Raw genomic sequence first — 20,455 nt, 5'->3', positions numbered from 1 at the left:
TGCTAGTCAGTTGAAGACAAATAACTTGTTCGCTGACACGGCATCGAGTAAAACAACGGGAGCAGTTTTTCAAAGAGCCTAATGTACAGTATTTCATTACTTACGCATTCTATATGTAGAGACGTGTACGTGCTGAGGTGCGAGGGTATGTATTCCAAAGCCTGGTTCGTCTACTTATGCTCCATTCATGCGGCATTGTACACGATAGAAATTTGGCTTCCTGCGTAGTCGCAAAAACTGAAATTTCTTGTAACCATGCTATAGTGTTAGTGATGGCTGTCCTAGAGCTCACGTAATCTTTGTTGTTTTCTGTGATGTAAAGATTGCCGTGTAGGTATTCAGAAGTGCCTGTGCCCTATTTAAGGTGCCGAGGTGTATATAAAGGCTGAAGGTATAGAGGCTAGCATGCTCTCTACATTTACGTCCTGCTCAATTGCTTTTATCGGGCTTTAATTGTCCCGACGTTTTACGTACGGTGATACGCTGATAAAAAGTGACATTAAGTAAATAACTCGTGTTTTCAGCCTCGCAAAGCCTGCTCCCATAGTTTACGGCAGCGTATTTTAGGATTTATTCTCAGAACGATCTCTTACATTATCGCAACCACCCTCAATAAAGTTCATTATGGGTAATTATATATATCTTTTTATGCTAGAACCCCGGCAAAAAATATTCCAGAAAGGAAGAGAGGCAAATAAAACAAACCGCTGCTGCGCTATTTCTCCTCCAGGTGCATGGTTCCTCAGCACTCACTCTTTGTACCGCCAAGGTTTAACAAGTCGATTATATTTTTTGTCGTTTAAGTACTGCTTATTAGACAACTGCCTATAATACTGTGACCACGTTTCTCAAAGACGCACAGCCAAAATGGATAAACTTATGGCTTGGTCTAGCGCACTGTTCAATGGCCTTTTTTTATTTATAGTGTACAGAAATCACAAGGATCAGCTTTTATTCAAGGGCTAGTACTTACTTCAGTTTCAAAACATGCCTATGAATCTCAGCTAATATCCATCTTACAGGCTCACTGGAAGGGGGGAAGTAGTGATGTGAGGCTATACCCTCACGATCACTAATTTCCTGCTACTAGGCCAGATAATTCATCAGTGCTGGTCAACATACTTTAACGTGCACTTACTATATGAATAAGGATTCAGGTTCACGAAACATCATCTTTTTCAATTGCGATCGCGATGTATCCTGCATGACGTTCCGATGCACAAATCTTTATTGATCTCTATTAATTTTAGCATTATTTGATTTCACAAGCTTGCAAAATATGTGTATGAACGAATAAATAAATCATTCCTTTATTTATCGCACCCAGGATCAACCCTAAAGTGTGATTAATAGTGGACGGCTACATTAAAAACAAAAGAAAAGGTGGAGGCAAATATAAGTAAAAAGACATTGATTAATATATAGAGGATGTTTAAGTTTCGCCTTTACGATTTCAACGCGATAGAATTCAAAGATGCCTCCCCGATTATCCCGCTTCCCGGCAAATGCAGCTCATGTAACAGTGATGTATTCTTGGAAGCGCTGGTGCCGAACGCATTGCATGCAGCCGAGCTTTCTTGGGCGCGTCGCTTCTACTAAGATAGACTTCAAACGGCAGCTGCAAAAGGAGTTTGTATTTGAGTTTGCGCGTAACAAAATTATGCTTTCTTGTACGTTCAAATTACATTGCGATGCTACCATGTCTGCAGGTTGTGTGCAAGTTGTACTTTAGGAATTTTCTGACCGAGTTACTTCCCGAAATTCAGCTATTTTAGCAATACCTGTGCGCCACACGGAGGGCCTGCGTGAATCGGGATGCGCAGTTCAGGATTATTTTTTTTTCACACGGACGTCACCGCCGCCGCCTGGGGCGCCAGCATCGACACCGGATCTTTTGCGACACATGGTGTTTAGCACGGTCGCATTAAAAAGAACTAGCTTGAAATGGAGAGTGCACGTACAGCAAAGCGAACGATCAATATAATATAAAAAGGAGGAGAAGAGCAGTTTCAAAATGAGCGAAACTACGACACAACATTTTGCAGTGTCTTTTTCGTGTAGCGCGTATAGCACAAGGACGTCGAAGAGAAAACAGACGCCCTTTTGCTATTTGCTATACAGAAAAAAACTGCAACATGTTACACCAACAAGCCCAAATATGTACACTGATACAATACAACAACGCAAAGCTCAGACAAGAGTAATGACAGTGCGTTATGATGACTTTTCAAGTCATGAAAATATGTGTTATGAAGAATCTACTCTGTGGGGCGGGACGGTTGACTGCTGGTTATGACTGCCAGGAATATGGGAACGTCTATGTTTTCTGGTGATCTTGCGTGGCACACGAAAAAGGGTACAAGTGAGGAGTTCGGGGCTAGTGAGATTACCGTGAAGGGGTTTGAAAACAATCGGAAGGTATAAAGTTTAAACTCGATTGAAGGAAGTGATGACGACGCCCAAATTATTTCGGTAAATTGGGTAGTTCTCAGAACCAAGAAAGTAAATTTTTCGGTCCTTCGAAATGTATAATTGTAACGACGCGACGCGGAAAAGCTACCGCTGCATTGTATTTGCCGGTAGTCGATCCATCTGTCGCGCAAACCGTGACGTAACGAAATCAACCTACCGAGGCGGTGGGCGAGTCCGCTGTTTCGGGCATGGGCGCTGCGTGCAGCCTCGTCAAAATAAAGCTAGGGCCTTCAGTATGACACGTAGTTGTTTTAACGCGACAGCTTTAGAGCGAACGCTTTAAGAAAACGCGTATGTGTCAAAATTAGAACGAAATTACAGTTTTTTACTCATTTATTTCAGAAAGACTTCGTTAGATGCAGTGCAAACAAGCGAGTTTCACTGTTTCGAGTTCATGCCAACATTGAACCTTACCTTAAGGGGAATGGAAATTGCTTCGTTAAATCAGGAACTTGGTAAAATCAGGTTTCGTTAGATTGAATTCTAACTGTAATAATAAGTATAATTTGGTTTAAAATGCGGCTGGAAAGAATGCATACAGAGCCGATGCTTCGAATTTATTTGCCAAGAATAGATTAGTAAATATAAACAAGTTCAATAGCTGTACGCCCCAGTACCACAATCTGATGACGAGGCACGTCATAGCGTGGGAATCCGGAATAATATGCACTACTTGGGGGTTCTCTACAATGTACTCAATGCGTAGATGGCGGAGTTTCCGCATTCCGCGACCTCCAGCTCCACCGCACAACGTCATAGCCGCTCAGCTACCACTGCTCATAATATCAGCAGCTTTAAGGCGATGAGACTGACCTATTCGTACGAATGGAAGTCTTTAAAGTGGTGTGTTGATAAAGTACTTCGGATTTTTTTAAACTGAACCCGAATGTTCAAACCCACCGCGGTACCTCAACGGATACAACATGGCACAGTTGAATACGAGGTGGCGCCTTCAATTCCGTCCGCTGCAGCGAAATTTCGATTGGGACAAAAAATGCAAGAAAGCTCCCTACATAGATATAGTGGCACGTTAAAGAAGCCGAAGTGCTCAAAATTATTTTCAACTGCCCCACTATGGTGTGCCTCATAATGATATTGTAGTTTTGATCCGTACAGCGCCATTATCTCATGGCGTTGTACGGACATTATCTAATGTCTTACCCAACAGATTTTCAACCTTGTTCGTAGGAGTCTCAGACACGAGCCGACTTGGGTTGGAACATTTCAGTGGAACAAAGGCATGGAAAAAGCAAGAAGGCTAAGGCTATCATTAAAAAAAGAACGTCTGGTTAGCTGCCCTATGAGGGGGAAGTGGAACAGAGGAGCAGACGATAGGGGAATTATTTGCGAAGCAGCCGATATATCTGTGGGGCAAATTCAAATTCGAAATTGCAACGCATCACTAACGAGGAAAGTTGGGCGACTTGATGACTAATCATCAGACCGTGTGGGTGAAGCACGCCACTGACCAGTGCAAAGCGGGGAGACTTTCCGCTTTGATCTGGTCAGTGTGAGGCTACACCCACACGTTTTAAGATGATTCATATTTAACAAAACATAAAATTGTTGCAGGTTCAAAAACAAGTTTTTCTTCACAAACCTAACCATATACTGCTCTTAATCAAGTTCTGTGAATTTCTGGAAATGCGGACACTATAACCAATTTCACATACTTCTCGTTAAGTTAACGCGGAAGAAATTGGCTTAGCGTGTGTTCAGTTGATGAAAATATTATTTGCATCTTGTGTCAAAACACTCAGCAGAACAGCACTAAAGTTACCCTTTGTCCCTAACGTTCTAGGACCGAGCTCCGAAAAAGGAATTTCACTCACTTTACAACTAATGACTCTTAAGTTTTCTGTACGCATTCTGATCAGCTATCTGCGCACAACTGCAGCTTCTGGAGGTAATGAAAAAAGCAAAGGAAGCTTCATGTGGCATGCACTTAAGTGCATTAGCCATAGCGCTTTGGAGCGCTGCCGCATATTGCAGCAAAGCTGTTAAGGGCGAGTTCCCCCAGGATCGTGTGCGTGTGTAGACACAAAATCCTGAAGATTGTGCAATGCCGGGACGACCCGCCGCGGAAATGAAGCAGGCGTTAAGCACTCCAAATAAATGGGGCGATCCCGAAGATAATTCCATGCCAAGTTCCGCATCACGGTTAAAATAGCACCAATCGCGAGGAACATCGACCTCAATCTCCATTAGCGTCGCAGGGAGGCAGAGGTCGAATGTCTCCAGAAAACTAACGCTCCCCAGAAGACAACGGTGCATGTGGACGCAGCCATATACACAAGAAAAAGAGGAACCAAGAATGCAGTATCAACGATGGTCGACTTAACCCTACGAGAGAGAACCAGCGTTTCGCTACAAGACTGCACGGTAGTCGAGGCTGAAGAAGTGGCCGTCGCTCTAGTGGCAGCGGAGAACTATCGGATTGGACAGTCGCTAACAATACTCTCGGAATTGCAAACGGCCTGCTGCAACTACTTGCATTTGGAGTGTGCTTTTGGAACCACACCCTTGCTTTCCCTTGAAGATAAAATAGTATGTTGGCTAACAAGACCGTACCATCCCATCGGTTGTTCTTACTTGCACGCTCATAGATCGCCAACCACTCTTCAATGTCGACATCACCCGTCCCACAAAACGTGCACGGGTCTCTTGGCTGGTCAACGACAGCTGTTGACATTGGCACTGTTACGGCTAGAACAGTGGCAAGGGTCCCGCCGTATCAAGTTGCTGTACCGAGTTGGTACCCTGCACCTCCACCAAAAATGTGGCGGGATTAAGACTAAGCAAAACGAAGGAAAAATGTATTTGTGTATATATACACAGAGAAGGTGATATGGCGGAACAACAGCACGAGCGATTTTTCGATCCTCGTCTTGAACTCGTTGCGCGCGCCTTTTCCTATGTACGGGTATGGTGTGTAGGAATATGAAACGCAGAAGTAAAAAAAAGCCATCAAACCGTATGATTAACTACGAGTCGCACGTACTTTTGCATTGCTCAACCTACGTTACCGTCAATCCCTCCCCGGTAGTCGTTGTGGGAGCTGTTAACGTAGACATCTCAAAACCGGAAACAAAGCACTGGTTCACCCTTTTCGTGGAAGAGTTTGGCCTCGGTTACTTTAACTATCTCAGTCAGCGAGCTACCGTACGCAGGTTATAAATCTATATAAATTTGGCCAAAAACATTTCACAAACAATAATCGAAAGCTTCAGTGTGTATCATAGCGACCACAATGCAGTTGCAGCAGTCATTTCAAAGTAATAAATGAACAAAAGTTTTTTAATCTGCATTGAAACTTCTGTTTGTGTCATATGTGTCACTTTGAAGAGCCATGTGCGTGATGAGCGCACATCATGGGAATGGTGGTTGACAAATCGCCCTAAATGAGGCGCAACATATCTACATCTTCGCTGACCAATCACCTTCAAGATTCAATTGGCTATGATTTTGTTTTGCTGAATTTACTCCTTTTTTATGCATTACTTTCTTGATAGTGATTACCGAGGTAAAAATAAAACGCAGGTGACAGCTTTTATTGGTTTATTTGTACATACTGCTGTCTATACAGACCAAGCAGGTGGGCGTATTTCTGCAAACACTCATTTAAGACAAGAATAATATGTGCTTTTCTGCTGCTCATATGAAACAGAAAGGGGAAGAGAAAAAGGAAGAAAAAAAGAACAAGTTGGCCGTTTTGTGTTGTAAAGGACGATATTCACATCATAAGGAAAATGCACTCGTATAGTCAATATTATATCAAAATAACAAGTTGTGTTTTCTGCTGACCTTCCCCCAGAACAAAATACACTTGCGTAGGGGATATTAAAAATAACATTAAAAGGAGGCAGAGAACAACATTCCCTATAACGACAGAAAGCTGAGCTAGTTGGTAAGGATTCATTATGCAAAATAGAAGTGAGGCGTGCAGACAGGACACAGGAGTAGAGAAGTGGACAACAAGAACGCCGATCAACTGAAGGGGGCACTGAGGCGAAAAAAGAAAGAAGGCACAAAACTCATCGGCGCATGCACAGGAATGGTAGCACCACATGTCAATCGGGTAAACGTGCCGGCCTACGTGAGAGATAACTGTTAAGGTACTTAATCTCTTCCTTATGTAAAGTAATCGAAGGCTGACTCACGCACGCACTTCCACCATTATAGATATGCCATGCCTCTACCATAAGACGCCTATCTTCATTCTTATGCCTGTACAATATCGCGCATTCATCTAACTCTGGCGTGCAGTTACAATCTCGGCAATGAAGCGAAAGATTAGAAGGCGATCCACCGGTTAACGACCTTTTACGTTCCATTAGCCTCTGATTGATGCACCGTCCCGTTTGCCCTACGTAGAACTGGCCACAGCTAAGGGGAAGTTTATAAACCACACCCATATGACAGTGAGTAAAACTGCTGTTCTTATGGTGCTTCACTGGACATATATCTGTTCGTTTTTTGCCTTTTACCCGCTCCTTTTTATTCTGTACGGCAGCGCATATCTTACCTAGCTTATTGGGAGCAGTGAAAGCAACATTAACATCATATCTACTAGCAACTTTTTTAAGCCTGTGCGACACTGAATGAATATACGGAATAGCCACTATTCTTTTTTTGCTATTACTGCTTTCTGTAACCACGTCCGTCCCTCTCGAAACCGACTTCTTTAGGCGCTCAGCCACAGTGGCCACCGCTACACTAGGATACCCTGCTTCTAATGGACGCCGGACCTGCGCATTAAAACTGGCGCTCATTTTGTGCATGCACGATCTGGTGAGGGAAGACTTAAGGCACGACATGGCAATTCCGTTTTTTACTAATTTAGAATGCTTGGATTGAAAGTTTAGCAACGGCTTCAAAGATCTTGGGGAGTACTGCCAACAAACATGATTTTGTTCGAATATCAAGGAAATGTCAAGAAACTGAATTACGCGTCGCTGAGGAAATTCCTTGGTAAACTTTAATCCTCCCCCATAAAGTTTAAATTGCTCATTTACTGAGGTAGCAGCGGAATCGAATTCTTCCCTATTACAGAAAATCAGGTAATCATGAACGTAACGAAATATCTTGATAACACTATCACCTAAGGCTTTCTCTAAGCAGTTGTCAACCTTACTCAGGTAAATGTTGCGTTCGTGTTGTCCACTTCTCTACTCCTGTGTCCTGTCTGCACGCCTCACTTCTATTTTGCATAACATTCCATATTACTGTGCAAAATACGTGAGTACTGCCCGCTCAAACTTATCAGCACAGAAAATTTCTGAGGGTAGATCATTCCACTGAACAACAGTACGAGCAAAGAATGAATTTTGAAACAGGTTAGTGCGTGCGCGGAAAGGGAGCAAGTTGTGAGCGTGACAATGTAGAGACGCGCGTGACCGGTAAGGCTGAATGTATGTTCGTCCATTAAATTAAAGCGACTTCTCGTACATCGTGAAAATCAAGTTTAGTCGCGCCACAGTTCTTCGTGCTTCTAAAATAGGGATATCGTTTTCAGTCATTATTTGTTAAGGCGAATCAGTGGACCTAAACTTGTTGAAAATGAAACGTACTGCTCGCTTCTGAACCATTTGAAGCTTACGCTTATCCTTTTATGTAATATGAGTCCCATACTATTGAGGCGTATTCTAGTTTTGGCAATACATAAGTTCTGTATGCTAGAGTTTTTAAATTTGAAGGTGCTCTTTTCAATTTACGACGCAGAAAGCCGAGCGTTCCAGAGGCGGATGCACAAACATTCGCAATGTGTTTCGACCACGATATAGTCTTTGTAATCGTTATGCCTAGGTATCTATATTCCGAGAATTTCTTTATTTTTGTACTATTGATGCAATATGTAAATGCCATAGGTTGATTTTTGTTCGTGGCACGAAGTAAGACAGTTTTGTCAGTATTTAGGATTATCGACTAGGTGGTGCACCATTCATTAGGTCTGGCTAAGCTAGTGCTTTACAGAACTTGACCATCACGGCAAGTAATCTCTTTAAAGACCAGACAATCATCTGCAAACGATATGATTTTAACGTGTGGATAAATGGTGCAAGTTATATCATTAACATATATTAGGAAAAGAATCGGACCGAGTACGCTTCCTTGAGGTAATCCACACGGAACTAGTAATACAGTAGAATCCTGGTCCTTAACGTCTACGAAGTGACTATGGATTATTATCCAGTTTATGATAAATGTGGGAAGGTCGAGCTTAGTAAGTTTTCCAAGAAATTTACCGTGAGGGACACGATCAAACGCATTGCTGAAATCAAAGAAAATAAGATCAACTTCTCCGGAAGAATCAAGCGTTAGAACGATTTTATGAACTATTGTTAGATGTTGCGTACATGTCGAGAGTTTCTTTTGAAATCCATGCTGAAATGGACAGAGCAAGTTGTTACTTTCAAGAAAATTAGTTATGTAATGAGCGATGATGGGTTCTATTGTTTTACAGCACATGGATGTCAATAAAATGGGACGACAGTTTTCAATGCTTAGGCGATCACCCTTTTTCAGGACTGAAATGACACGAGCCACACGCCAGTCATCAGTTAAAGTTGCTGGGCTCATACATAAAGAAAAGACAGCTGTTAAAGGGAAGCTGAAGTGTTTTCCAGGAAAACTGAGTAAAGAGCTGTACATCATGGTTTTCAACCCTTCGAATTCGAATATCGCATATAAGATGAGTGAGAGAAAGTGCAAACAGATTTTATTTCGGCCAAAAGTGCAGCAGAAGACTTGGAGCAGCTGGCGCGCCTCGTTTCCTCTTGAGATTGGTCGGGCGCCTCGTGATGTCAACAACGGTGTTCGTCCAGACCGACTGCTGCCGCTACACATGAAGCACGGTGCAAAGTAGTTTGGTAGCGTTTTTCTGAGACGGTAATGGGAATTTTCGAGAGCTTGCGTTTCTCTGAGGAGTTCGGCGTTAAGTCCAAACTCTACGAGAGCGATTTTGCGCGCGACGGTGACGGGCGACGGCTTCGAGCGACAAAACGGACCGTCGCTTGAACAAATCGCTCGGTGTTGTCACTCGATCACTCGTTTCTAGAAATCTAGAACTCGTCCCTCGTCATCCGGAAGTGCTATGAGCGACTAGCCAATAGCGCGAAGCCGGAACTGGATGTACATCACTGAAATACTACTGATTGTCGCGCGGAACGAGCAAACTATTGAATTTTACATCTCCAAGAATAAGAACCTAGTGCAAGACCTTCAAAAATAGTTTTTGCTCCTTTTCACAGTAACACACATGAACTCAAATGAATAAAGCACGCATCACGCTACTTTCGGCGCGTATATTGCTGCCCTCATACAGTGAAGTCGTCGCTCAAAGCCGTCGCTCGCATGGAGTTCGGCTTGTAGGCGACGAGTGAACGCGACAGCCATCTCCATCGCCTCGCTTGTCGCTATCGCATGCAAGATCACTTGCATGGGGTTTACATTTAGTAAAGCAATCATACTCCCTACATGGACGAGCCTATTGCGAAGAGCCGGCCTCTCCAAGAAGCCAAAAATGCTGGTGCAAGCAGTGCTTTCTACGCGAACGAAGGCGAAGGGTTAGCATCTCCTCGTGTGGAAATTTTCTTTGGAGAGTATGCTTTTTGCTAAGCTGCACTCAGCGATCCAGTCAGTTCCTTTCCGGGCAAACATCTGTAGTGTTCTGTTCCTGCATGCCTCCTCCTAGAACGTAAGCGGTGATGGAATCTTCGGCAACCGTGCGCTGCCCCAAAGCTGTCGGCATTCTACAGAGACGGTTTAAACGCGGGAAAGTTCACCGGTTCTTGTAGGACGTGCAGTGTAAAACCTTCATCAGCACGCCATCCGCACGCTACTCGAAACCGGAAAATTCCGTCAGCTACGTATGATAGGTCGGTTTCTCTATGTGCTCGAGAGAAGGGAGAGTGCAGAGTCCTGGCGTGAGCCTGCTTTCCAACACATTCAAACTTTACACTTGCACTGCAATATGTTACCTGCATGCAGGCTGTTTAACAACACACGTGCGAATAGAAGATTCGCGGTGCTTGGCGACGAAACCTGCATCAAGGGTGGGAGATAAACATGCACCTTTCCTTCAGCGTGCTAATGCGAAGGAGAACCCAAATCACGCAATATTGATAAACTCTGGTAGTCATCGTCGTCACGGAAGTAGTTAGAGCACAACACTGTTGTTCTTCAGCCCTCCAAATTTTTTTTGCTTCACCGCAGCCTCCCACTTAGCTCAAAGCTCCTTGCCTTGCGGGAAGTAACGGAAGACAACGTCGTCGCGGCCGCTAGTTTTCGTGCAACCGTAGGCTGCACAGAACGCCGGCATTGTCGGCCCAATATTTCTATTGATGGTGCGCACGTTAACTACCACTCTACACATACACAAACAAAGGAATGCAGGGTTGAGCGAAGCAGCTTATGGTGGCACGCACGCAGAAACAAGCACGGTCAGGCACGGTCGCGGAGACTTCCAAGGAACGGAACACCACAGATGACGTCATTACTCCGCAGTTTCCGGTCTCCGCTCGCATCGTCAGTTTAAGCAGCAACGCGCGACGTTCGACCGGGGGCGGAGCGACAGCGGAATTTCAACCAACGATTACGTCGTTCCTAAGCAAACAATCCCTCCCCCCTAACTTTCATCTGCATGGTTTATAAGGAACCCTCATCCGTATATGAGCCTCTTATTGAATTCGACAGACTCCTCAGCTTCCCTTGAAGATGTATGCAACAGGCTCGGCGCGACGGCGAAGAAAAGAATTTGGTATGCCATCCGGCCCCCTGAAGATTTTTCTTTACCGTTACGCAGTAAAGAAAACACGCCTTCAAAAGATACGAAGTCTGACACTTGGCACGGAGAAGATGAAACATCCATGACTCTATCAGCGTTGGTGAAAACCCAATGGAAATATTCATTCATTTTGTTAGATATTTCCGGAGGATCGCTGATCGCAATGTCGCGTTGCCTTATTTCTTGCAAATGTGTATTTCTACTGCCAAAATATCGTCAAAGTTCATCGCGACTGGTTTTTAATTCGACAAAGTATTGGAAAAATATTTTTGTTGGGCCAAAGAGAATGCGTCTGAAAGCTGGACTTGCAGGTGGCGAATAACTTTCGGCGCTTTTGGAGCGTTTTAACCTGCGTTTTATGCGTATAATTTTTCTGTCAATCCATGAGTTTCTTCGTTGTGCTTTAATACGTTTAGTCGGCATGAAGACATCAATACAGTAGTTAACGAAGGTCCCAAACGCATGCCACAGTGAAGTAACATCAGTTTTTAGTAAGTTGTAAACCAGCTTCCATAGTTCATCAAGGATACACCGATCATTGGCATTAACAAAGTCTTGAACAGTTTTACAGGGCTTAACGCATTTCATTCCACAACTATCAAGCCTACTACTGACCAGCACAAGCTTGGGCTTAGATATGCCCTTCTCCACACGGTCGTCGAGCTCTCATATTTTGGCTAAGAAATACAAGATGCAAAATTGAACCAGAATCAGCATTGTCACGTGTGTTTTCAAGCACAACTTCCTCCATGTCAAATGCAAACACTATGTCGAGAAGAGGACTATCGGCCAGCTGCATCTCGGGCCTGTGCAGCCAATTAGCTGTGGGTAGGTTGAAGTCGCCCGCCATGATAATTTTCCGGTGTTTCAGCACAGTCATGTAGTCACGCAGTGATGATAAGAACTCGCGAGCGGATGATGGTGGCCAATAAACCGCGCATACCAACGTGTCCCCAACACTGTCCTCAACATGTAACTTTACATGTCCCAAACGATTAACTTTCAAAAGCAGACTCTCATGGTTTTCGATCTGAGGAAGTATTTCTGCGGAAAACGTGCTTTTAAAATAATCGCAATGCCCAATACTCCAATAATCGCAATACCTCCCCCTTGGGTTTATGGTCCCGACGGAAAATGTCATGTGATGGTGATACCAGTGTTTCGTTGCTAATACCATCATGCAGCCAGGTTTCCGTGACAATTGCAATATGGGGGTCGCATCTGAATAGGATGCATTCAAGCTGTTATACCTTATTTATTTTGCTTCTGGCATTGAAATTTAGCACTCGCAGGGTTCGAGAAATGGCTCACGTGTTCTGTTATGCATTACTAGAAGTTTTATTTGCACGGCTTCGCGACAACTCGTTGAAATATACTGTCATCCAAAGCGTAAACGCAGCCACCAAATTTCAGTTTGTCATTACTAAGCAAAAGCACGTTTTTCATTGTCGGCATCCCGCTTGACAGTTTCTCAAAGAAGTTTTCGTTTTCTTGGATTTTCTTTGCTGTAATCATTCTGGATAGATATACCACTTCCCTCAAGCTAACGCACGTTGCGAAAAACACCCTCTTTTCCAAAAATTCCTGGAAAAGTCCAACCTTCAAAGCTAACATTCGACGCACTTGTTCCAGGTTAGATTCTAGGAGAAATACACACCTAACTATTTAACATCATTATATATGGCTATGTGATGGTTATGTAAAAAGTAGCTACTGAGTATTTTGCTAAGTACTGAGTACAGACAAGCATTTTACACATACAGAAACAGTCGTAAGCTTGTGCGGACAGTGAAATGCACGTATAAGACAAACTTCCGGAAGCCAGGGTGACATGGCGTTATGGCTGCATCCTCTCCACTCACGCACCTCCTGGCCTGCCTGAACCCTAGCAGATTTGCTTTTTCGCCCGCCGTGTGACGTCGAGGCTCGCACGTGACGTGACGTTGCAGCCAATAAAATTTCAGGTGTCCCGGAGAACGTAGGATGCCGGGCAATGAAGAGGCAGACATTCTCGCAAAGAGCGCCCACCACCCAAGCGTCCCCCTCAGCCCTGCTGTAACGGCCGCGGACTTCACAAGACACAGGCTGCGCCGGCACATCATCGCATGCCATCCTGATAAACGGGTATCCCTGGGACGGCCTCCACGGCCTCTTCCACAGCACGGCCTCCCACGAAGGGATACCACGTTGGTTCTCCGACTGCGAGTTGTTTGCTACTGGACCGCAGCCTGCCGGCACCACCTTGGGAAAGCCACCTCGCCAGCCTGTGCCTCCTGTGGTGACCCAGAGACTCTGGAGCACCTTCTTCTGGCATGCCCTGCTCACGTGCAGTCCCGGGGCCGACTTTTGCAGGAATTCTCCCGCCTGGGGCTCCCATGTTCACGACAGTAAGACATCCTCTTCCCCAGTCGTAATCAGCTACCAGCCTTCCTAAGTGTCGTCGAGTACCTCGACTCGTCGGGGCTATCGGCGAGACTCTAGGAAATTTCTTCAAAGACGAATAGCCTAAGGGCTATTCACCACCTCAGGCCTCCTGATCCGCCTCAACTCCGCTTTTCCTGGGCCACCTCCTATGGTATATTACGAATCCACTCCTCCGGTCGAAGCCACTGGGCCTTCCAGGCCGGACTGCTCCGCTGTTGCCATGGCGAATCTCTACCTTTCTCCCTCCTTCTATCTCCTTCACTCGCATATCCTACCCCCTGCTGGCGCTGAGCCGTGCTCCCACAAGGGTGGCAGAAGATAGTGCCAGCCTTTCCTCCTTTCCCTACAAGAACCATTTCTCTCGCTTCACTGCTGCAGACGCCGGTTTTATCGCTAAGTGGGCTATTCCAGGTTTTCTCGCGAATAAAGATTTTGCCTGGAAGATAGCCAATCAAATGGTATGCCACACAGTTGATCCACGCGAATTTTAAGTGAATAGGTTATGTCGAATGCAAGCATGGAAGGGACGTACAGCAGTACGTCCGACGCATACTTCCGACGTCAGTGTTCGGTGATGGCGGCACAAATTATTGTCGAGGCCCTTTAGTAAGTGCACTGTGACGTTTACGATGGCATTGGTGTGACAAAAATCATGTAACCACAAAACAAATGATGGTAAGAAGATGGTATAGACATGTCGAAGGTGGTATGGCAACAACGTTATCACAACAGCTCGTCGACGGCGTCATAAGACGGTGGCTTGACAAAAAAAGACAAAAACACCAGAACACAGAAAAGGTCTGTTACCTCAATGGTCATAATTCTTCCATTTTTACCGTTTTTTCACACACACAAACAAAAAATCTTGCAGTGTCACCCCAAAAACGAAGCATTGACACAGATAGCAAAGTATTTGACAACTACAAGAAGTAATGTTCGTAGTTTTATCAACCATATATATACCAGAACGCACTCGCCTAGTGTTTACATTGTCACGAACGAGCAGGCAAACCTGTACCGATCTCACTCTGTCACCGCGGAAATTTGCTGTCCGGACGCTGACGTGACGACGAGCAGGAAGAGGTGAGCGAACGCTTCGTGCTACCTCCAACTTCCATGCGTCCCTGAAACTTGCCATTACATGACCTGTCGGTCTGCCAGTTTTTGCACCCGCCGAAGATTCATCATTAGCAGCAGGAGCTTGGCTACGCCCACGGCAGAGAAAAGGCCTTTCCCATATTTCTTCAACTACCGTGATCATGCGTTAACTGTGGCCATGCTTTCCCTGCAAACTTCTTTATATTATCTGTCCAGCTAACATTCTGTCGTCCCCTGCTACGCTTCCATTCTCTTGGAATCCAGTCCGTAAGGCTTAATGACCACCGGTTATCTTCGCTCTCATTACATGCCCTGCCCATGCCCATTTCTTTTTCTTGAATTCCACTAAGATGTGATTAACTCCCATTTGTTCCCTCACCCCATCTTCTCTCTTCTTATCTTCTTTAACGTTACACCCACCAGTATTCTTTCCATAGCTTGTTGCATCCTGCTCAATTTAAGTGCAACCCTTTTCGTAGGCCTCCAGGTTTCTGCCCCGTAGGTGAGTACTGGCAAGACACATCTGTTTTACACTTTTCTCTTGAGGGATAATGGCAGCCTGTTGTTCACGATCCAAGAGTGCCTGCCAAACGCACCCCAGCCCATTCTTATTCTTCTGATTATTTCAGTCTCATGATTCGGATCCACGGCCACTATCTGTCCTAAGTAGATGTATTTCCTTACCATTTCCGGTGCCTCGCTACCTATTGTAAACTGATGTTCTCTTCCGAGAGTGTTAAACATTACTTTAGTTAGTCTGCAGATTATTTTTGGACCCACCATTCTGCGTTGCCTGTCCGGGTCAGTGAGCATGCATTGCAATTGGTCCCCTGAGTTACTAAGCAAGGTTAGTTCAAAGCTAATGGGCGGAGTAACCCATGCTTTCCGCCGCAGCGTGCGCATTCAGGTCGGAATTGAGGAGCCGCCTGCCCTCACAGCCGCAATGAGGCAAGTGGGAGACAGCGCCCATCAAACCAACGTCTTTCTAGGTTCCTCCTGACACAGTGCACCTCGCACGTCGTGTGCGGCTCGATAGTACCACACCCCGCAGCGAATTCATGCGGAACCTCACGAAGACACCCATGGCAATGGTGGGAATTCTACGGGATTCCTAGTGTTGATATCACGATAAGAAGATGTACGGTGTAGGTACCCGAGTCATACTACTGAAACAATGTTTGCATTAGCTGTGCTCGAGATTGATCTTCATTTAAACACCATTGTACGCAGCTCAGAGACTTGTCTATTTTTCATTGTTCAAGTGAGCTAATTCATTCTTGACATGATGAAATTTGTATCACCGCAGTCCATCGTTTGCATGAGGCTGAAACTCTGCCCGTAGATGTGCACTTAAAGGGCGAAAAATACCGGTTGCATTGGAACAGGCACGGATTTTCGTGCGAGGACTCCAGCTTGAAAGGTGGCACATGGCCTGCGTACCTCCGGTATGGGAGAGCTCGCACTCGATCATTCAAGCAAGCTACACCTCGGCATCCAAAGCATGAGAAGCCATGGAATAGGCTAATAATCTCTCCACACTCCGCTTCAGGACGTAGTACGTCTTTTCAATAAACAATACTTTCTAGGTTTTCTTAACCATGACAAATTGGTAACATATTCGTTGATGATGGCTGTAATATAACTAAGGGAAATGCTTTTGATGAGCCCTTTAAATGTTATAAATAACTTTTGCGAAATGGGAGAAAAAATGACGAGATATGCTGCTTACTCGGATGGCCTTTTTGTATATTTAGGAGTTACGTTGCGCCAGTATGTACACAATTTCCCATTTACAGGTGTTCGGAAGCAAAACTGCATATATGCAATGTTGAAATAATTGAATGTGAAAAGTATTTCAATTCTTACCGATGTGGCCGCAGTGATAAAGCAGGAGGTGGCGTCCTAATCGCTGTGTCGTATAACATTCACTTCTTTCACATTCCTATCGTTAGCACTGTAAAATAAGTGTGCACGTGTATTCGAATCAGTCACCGCGACATGCTTTTGTGCCTGATACCGCTCACGAACCGCACCTTCATTTTTTTGTTCTGAGCTTTATGACGTATTAAATGGGTGACTTCAATCTCCTTAAAATAATTTGGTATGGCATGTTTCCAATACGCTCTGTTACTTCTGGTTTAGAAGAGGATGTTCTGGATCTATGTTATGACTTTAACTTTGCACAACTAATAGCTAACCCAACCTGAACGACATCTACAAGTGCCAGCATACTTTAGCTCGTCCTCGCTAAATTCGGCGATGTTGTTACCTCCCTCAACATGTTGCCTTGCCCAAGTGACCATTTGTTTCATAAGCGTTATGCTAGAGGGCAATATCAAGCGAGTTGCAAAGAAACGGAAATATACGCGGCATTATTCGGAAGCTGATTTCATTATGATTAACGAAGGATTATCAGGTTTCATTGATGACTCCGTGACTGAATAAACCACTTTTGCTGAATAAACCATTGAGTGTAATTGGTATTTGTTTAAAAATAAAGTGAAGTGCCCGAATACCAAATTTGTGTCATTGCGTATTATTCCTTGCGGACGTCGTTCGGCGTGGTCCAATACTTCTTTAAAACGCATTCTCAATAAGCAAAGCGCACGTTTCGTAAAGCTAAGCGATTGAACAACTCTTAGTTGTGGAGTAAGTACCGTCTCGCATTTTCAGCATTTAAATATGTCGCATCTAAAGCAAAGGATGATTTGTTTTCAATAAAACTTTCACATCATTACTTATAGAAAATCCTAAAATGTTTTGGATCATATTTGGTGGTTCTAAAGACAGCACAATCTTATTAAACAATAATGAGGGTGTCCCTACTCTGTCAAAGTTGTTCCATGTTAAACGATACGTTCGCAGTGTCTTTTTCCCAAGTGTCAGCTGTTAGCCAAGTGTCATCTGCGTATTGTAGAATGGGTTACCCACCGATGGATCCTGTGCTTATAGATTCTTTTGGTGTGTTGCACTTAATGAAAAGCTTGAAATTGTTTTCGTCATGCGGAACGGGCGGTCTCAACTCAAAATTTTTGAAGAACACTGCAATGTACTCCTCATATATAAAGAACTTCTTTCACAGCCCATCATTTCTGCCCAGTTACCTGGCAATTGGAAGGTGGGTGAGGCGGTACCGCTTTTAATGTCTGGTGACGTCAATTCACAATATAAATAGACCTATATCATTAGCTAGCCTTCCTTGCAAACTATTAGAACATATTATTTACTCATGTTTAGCTCATTTCCTGGAGTGTAATGCGTTCGTTATGGCGAAACAGCATGGGTTTTGCATATCATTTTAGTGTGAGACGCAACTAACTTGCTTGACCAATGAACTTTTCGCTGTTATTGACAATGGGGGTTTTGTCGACTGCATATTCCTAGATTTTCGGAAAGCGTTTGACCTCTCTCACTCTCTACTTCGTGTAAAGTTAAGCAAATTAAACATTGATCCTAACATTCTTGCCTGGATTGAACGCAATTTGTGACAGTGAATAATTTTGATTCCTCTTCCAGTCCAGTTACTTCCGGTGTGCTGCATGGTTCTGTCCTCGGCCCTCTTTTCTTCTTAGTCTAAATTAAAGAGATAGCTAATGTAGTTCAATCATCCATCAGGCTAAACGCTGATGACTGCTTAATTTATCGCATAATATTATCTGACACTGATCGTGCAGCACTTAAATCTGGCCTCGCCGCTATAACTAACTGGTGCAACGCGTGGCAAATGCATTTGAACGTTAAAAAATGTAAAGTAATGAGAATTTCCCGAAAAGCTTCTTGTAACCCTCCTCGTTATCACATTGATGACGCTGTACTTGATGAGGTTACCACGTATAAGTATTTGGGTTTTCAACTGACTGCTAACCTTTCTTGGCAAACCAATGTTCACTACATCGTTAACAATGCTAATCGCGCGTTAGGTTTCTTACGCCGCAACTTGTCAAGGGCACCAGCTTCTCTTAAATTACCATTGTACAAAACAATTGCAAGGCCTAAGCTTGAATATGCATGCGCTTTATGTGATTCCAGCAAAGCATTTCTTAATAACCAATTAGACTGAGTACAAAATCATAGTGCGCGTTTCATTCTGTCAAATTATTCCCGCTTTTCAAGTGTATCGTTGATGAAACACATTTCGAAACTTCCTAAACTTCCTCTGCGCAGAAAATTATTTTGTTTATCCTTATTTTATAAATATTTTCATAATCCACACCTGAAAAATTAACTTCCTAATGAGCCATCTTATTTGTCTTGACGTACTAATCACCGTCATAGCGTTGAAATCCCTTTTTGCCATCCTAACTTATTTTCCGATTCATTCTTGCCAAAGAGATCGAGGAAATTAAACCATCTGCCCACCTCCGTCGTCCCCATTCCAAGTGTTTTTACATTTAAATCCGCTGTCGACAATTATTATTGTTTATACTAGCCACCAACAATCACAACAACGATGTATTTTTCCCTCCCACTCCCTTCTGTAACGCCTTCGGGAATTCGAGGTAATGAAATAAATAAATTACCAGCATCCCTGTATTTCTTCTTCTCAGTATCCAAAACTCAACAATCACAGCAGAACGCGCGCACAATGAGAGTCGCTGGATTGCTTCCAGGACCACCGATGGCGCTTGCCTCCACGCTTGCAAGGAGCGGCAGCGCGGGCTGCACGAATAGCGTTCGCTGCAAGAGTATCCTAGTAAAAATTACGGTTGCAAAAGCTGCAGTCGCCGGGAAGCAGCAAATGCAGCACACGATACAGGAAGTGACGTCACTACACTACCATATAGAAAAGAAGAATCCGCTGGGCAACCCACTTCATTTGTCTTGTGATAGCGCTATGGAGAGGCTAAGCATAGGACTCCCGAAGAACAGCGTGAACACAATGGCCGCCGACGGGAACCGCAATGGTGATATGCACGAAGGCGTCATGCTCAGATCAGGCAGGAATTAGCGACTCCTGCCCATAGCAAGCCACGCGCAGTAAGGACGCCTGATTAGCCGCACGAATACGATGAGTGACGAAATGACAAGCAATGTAAATATGCACAACGACACCGTGCTCAGACTCGGCCGGACCAAGCCCTAGGTTACGTCACATTGGTATATCGAATCAGGCGATACCACAACATGCCACCTTCACTGTGTTGATTGTAGCAAAGGTTTTTCAAATGTAACCCGCAGAAAGTATTTCGAGAACTCTAAGAGTAAGCCGATAACATTCTGTCCTCCCACAAATTCAATGCGGTTCTGTTGTAATGATAGAATATCCTATTCAGAGTGGTCGGGTGCATATTTTCAAACCAATCTGAACCCGTGAGCCTATTTCTGGGTATGTATGGCAATTATTACGTTGGATATTGTCCTAATGCTACAACGTACAGTGGTATTACAGGGATACAGCGATATTACGCCTTGCTTCCGTTAACTACATGACCAGCTTTTCGCAATAACCCGCCGTGGTTGCTGAGTGGCTATGGTGTTGGGCTGCTGAGCACGAGGTCGCGGGATCGAATCCCGGCCACGGCGGCCGCATTTCGATGGGGGCGAAATGCGAAAACACCCGTGTGCTTAGATTTAGGTGCACGTTAAAGAACCCCAGGTGGTCAAAATTTCCGGAGTCCTCCACTACGGCGTGCCTCATAATCAGAAAGTGGTTTTGGCACGTAAAACCCCAAATAT

At 44.4% G+C, this 20,455-nt stretch overlaps 1 protein-coding gene across 1 annotated transcript in view; it reads right to left on the bottom strand.

The window, feature by feature from the left end:
* The window catches only part of LOC142587418 (cytochrome P450 2U1-like), a 65,166-nt gene that overhangs the window by 8,234 nt on the left and 36,477 nt on the right, over positions 1–20,455 (bottom strand). The window lies entirely within an intron of this gene.

The sequence above is a fragment of the Dermacentor variabilis genome, chromosome 7, assembly GCF_050947875.1.
Source record: "Dermacentor variabilis isolate Ectoservices chromosome 7, ASM5094787v1, whole genome shotgun sequence".
Classification (NCBI taxonomy): Eukaryota; Metazoa; Arthropoda; class Arachnida; order Ixodida; family Ixodidae; genus Dermacentor; species Dermacentor variabilis.
The sequence above is the reverse complement of the archived record's forward strand: the minus strand, read 5'-3'. Positions and strand labels throughout refer to the sequence as shown.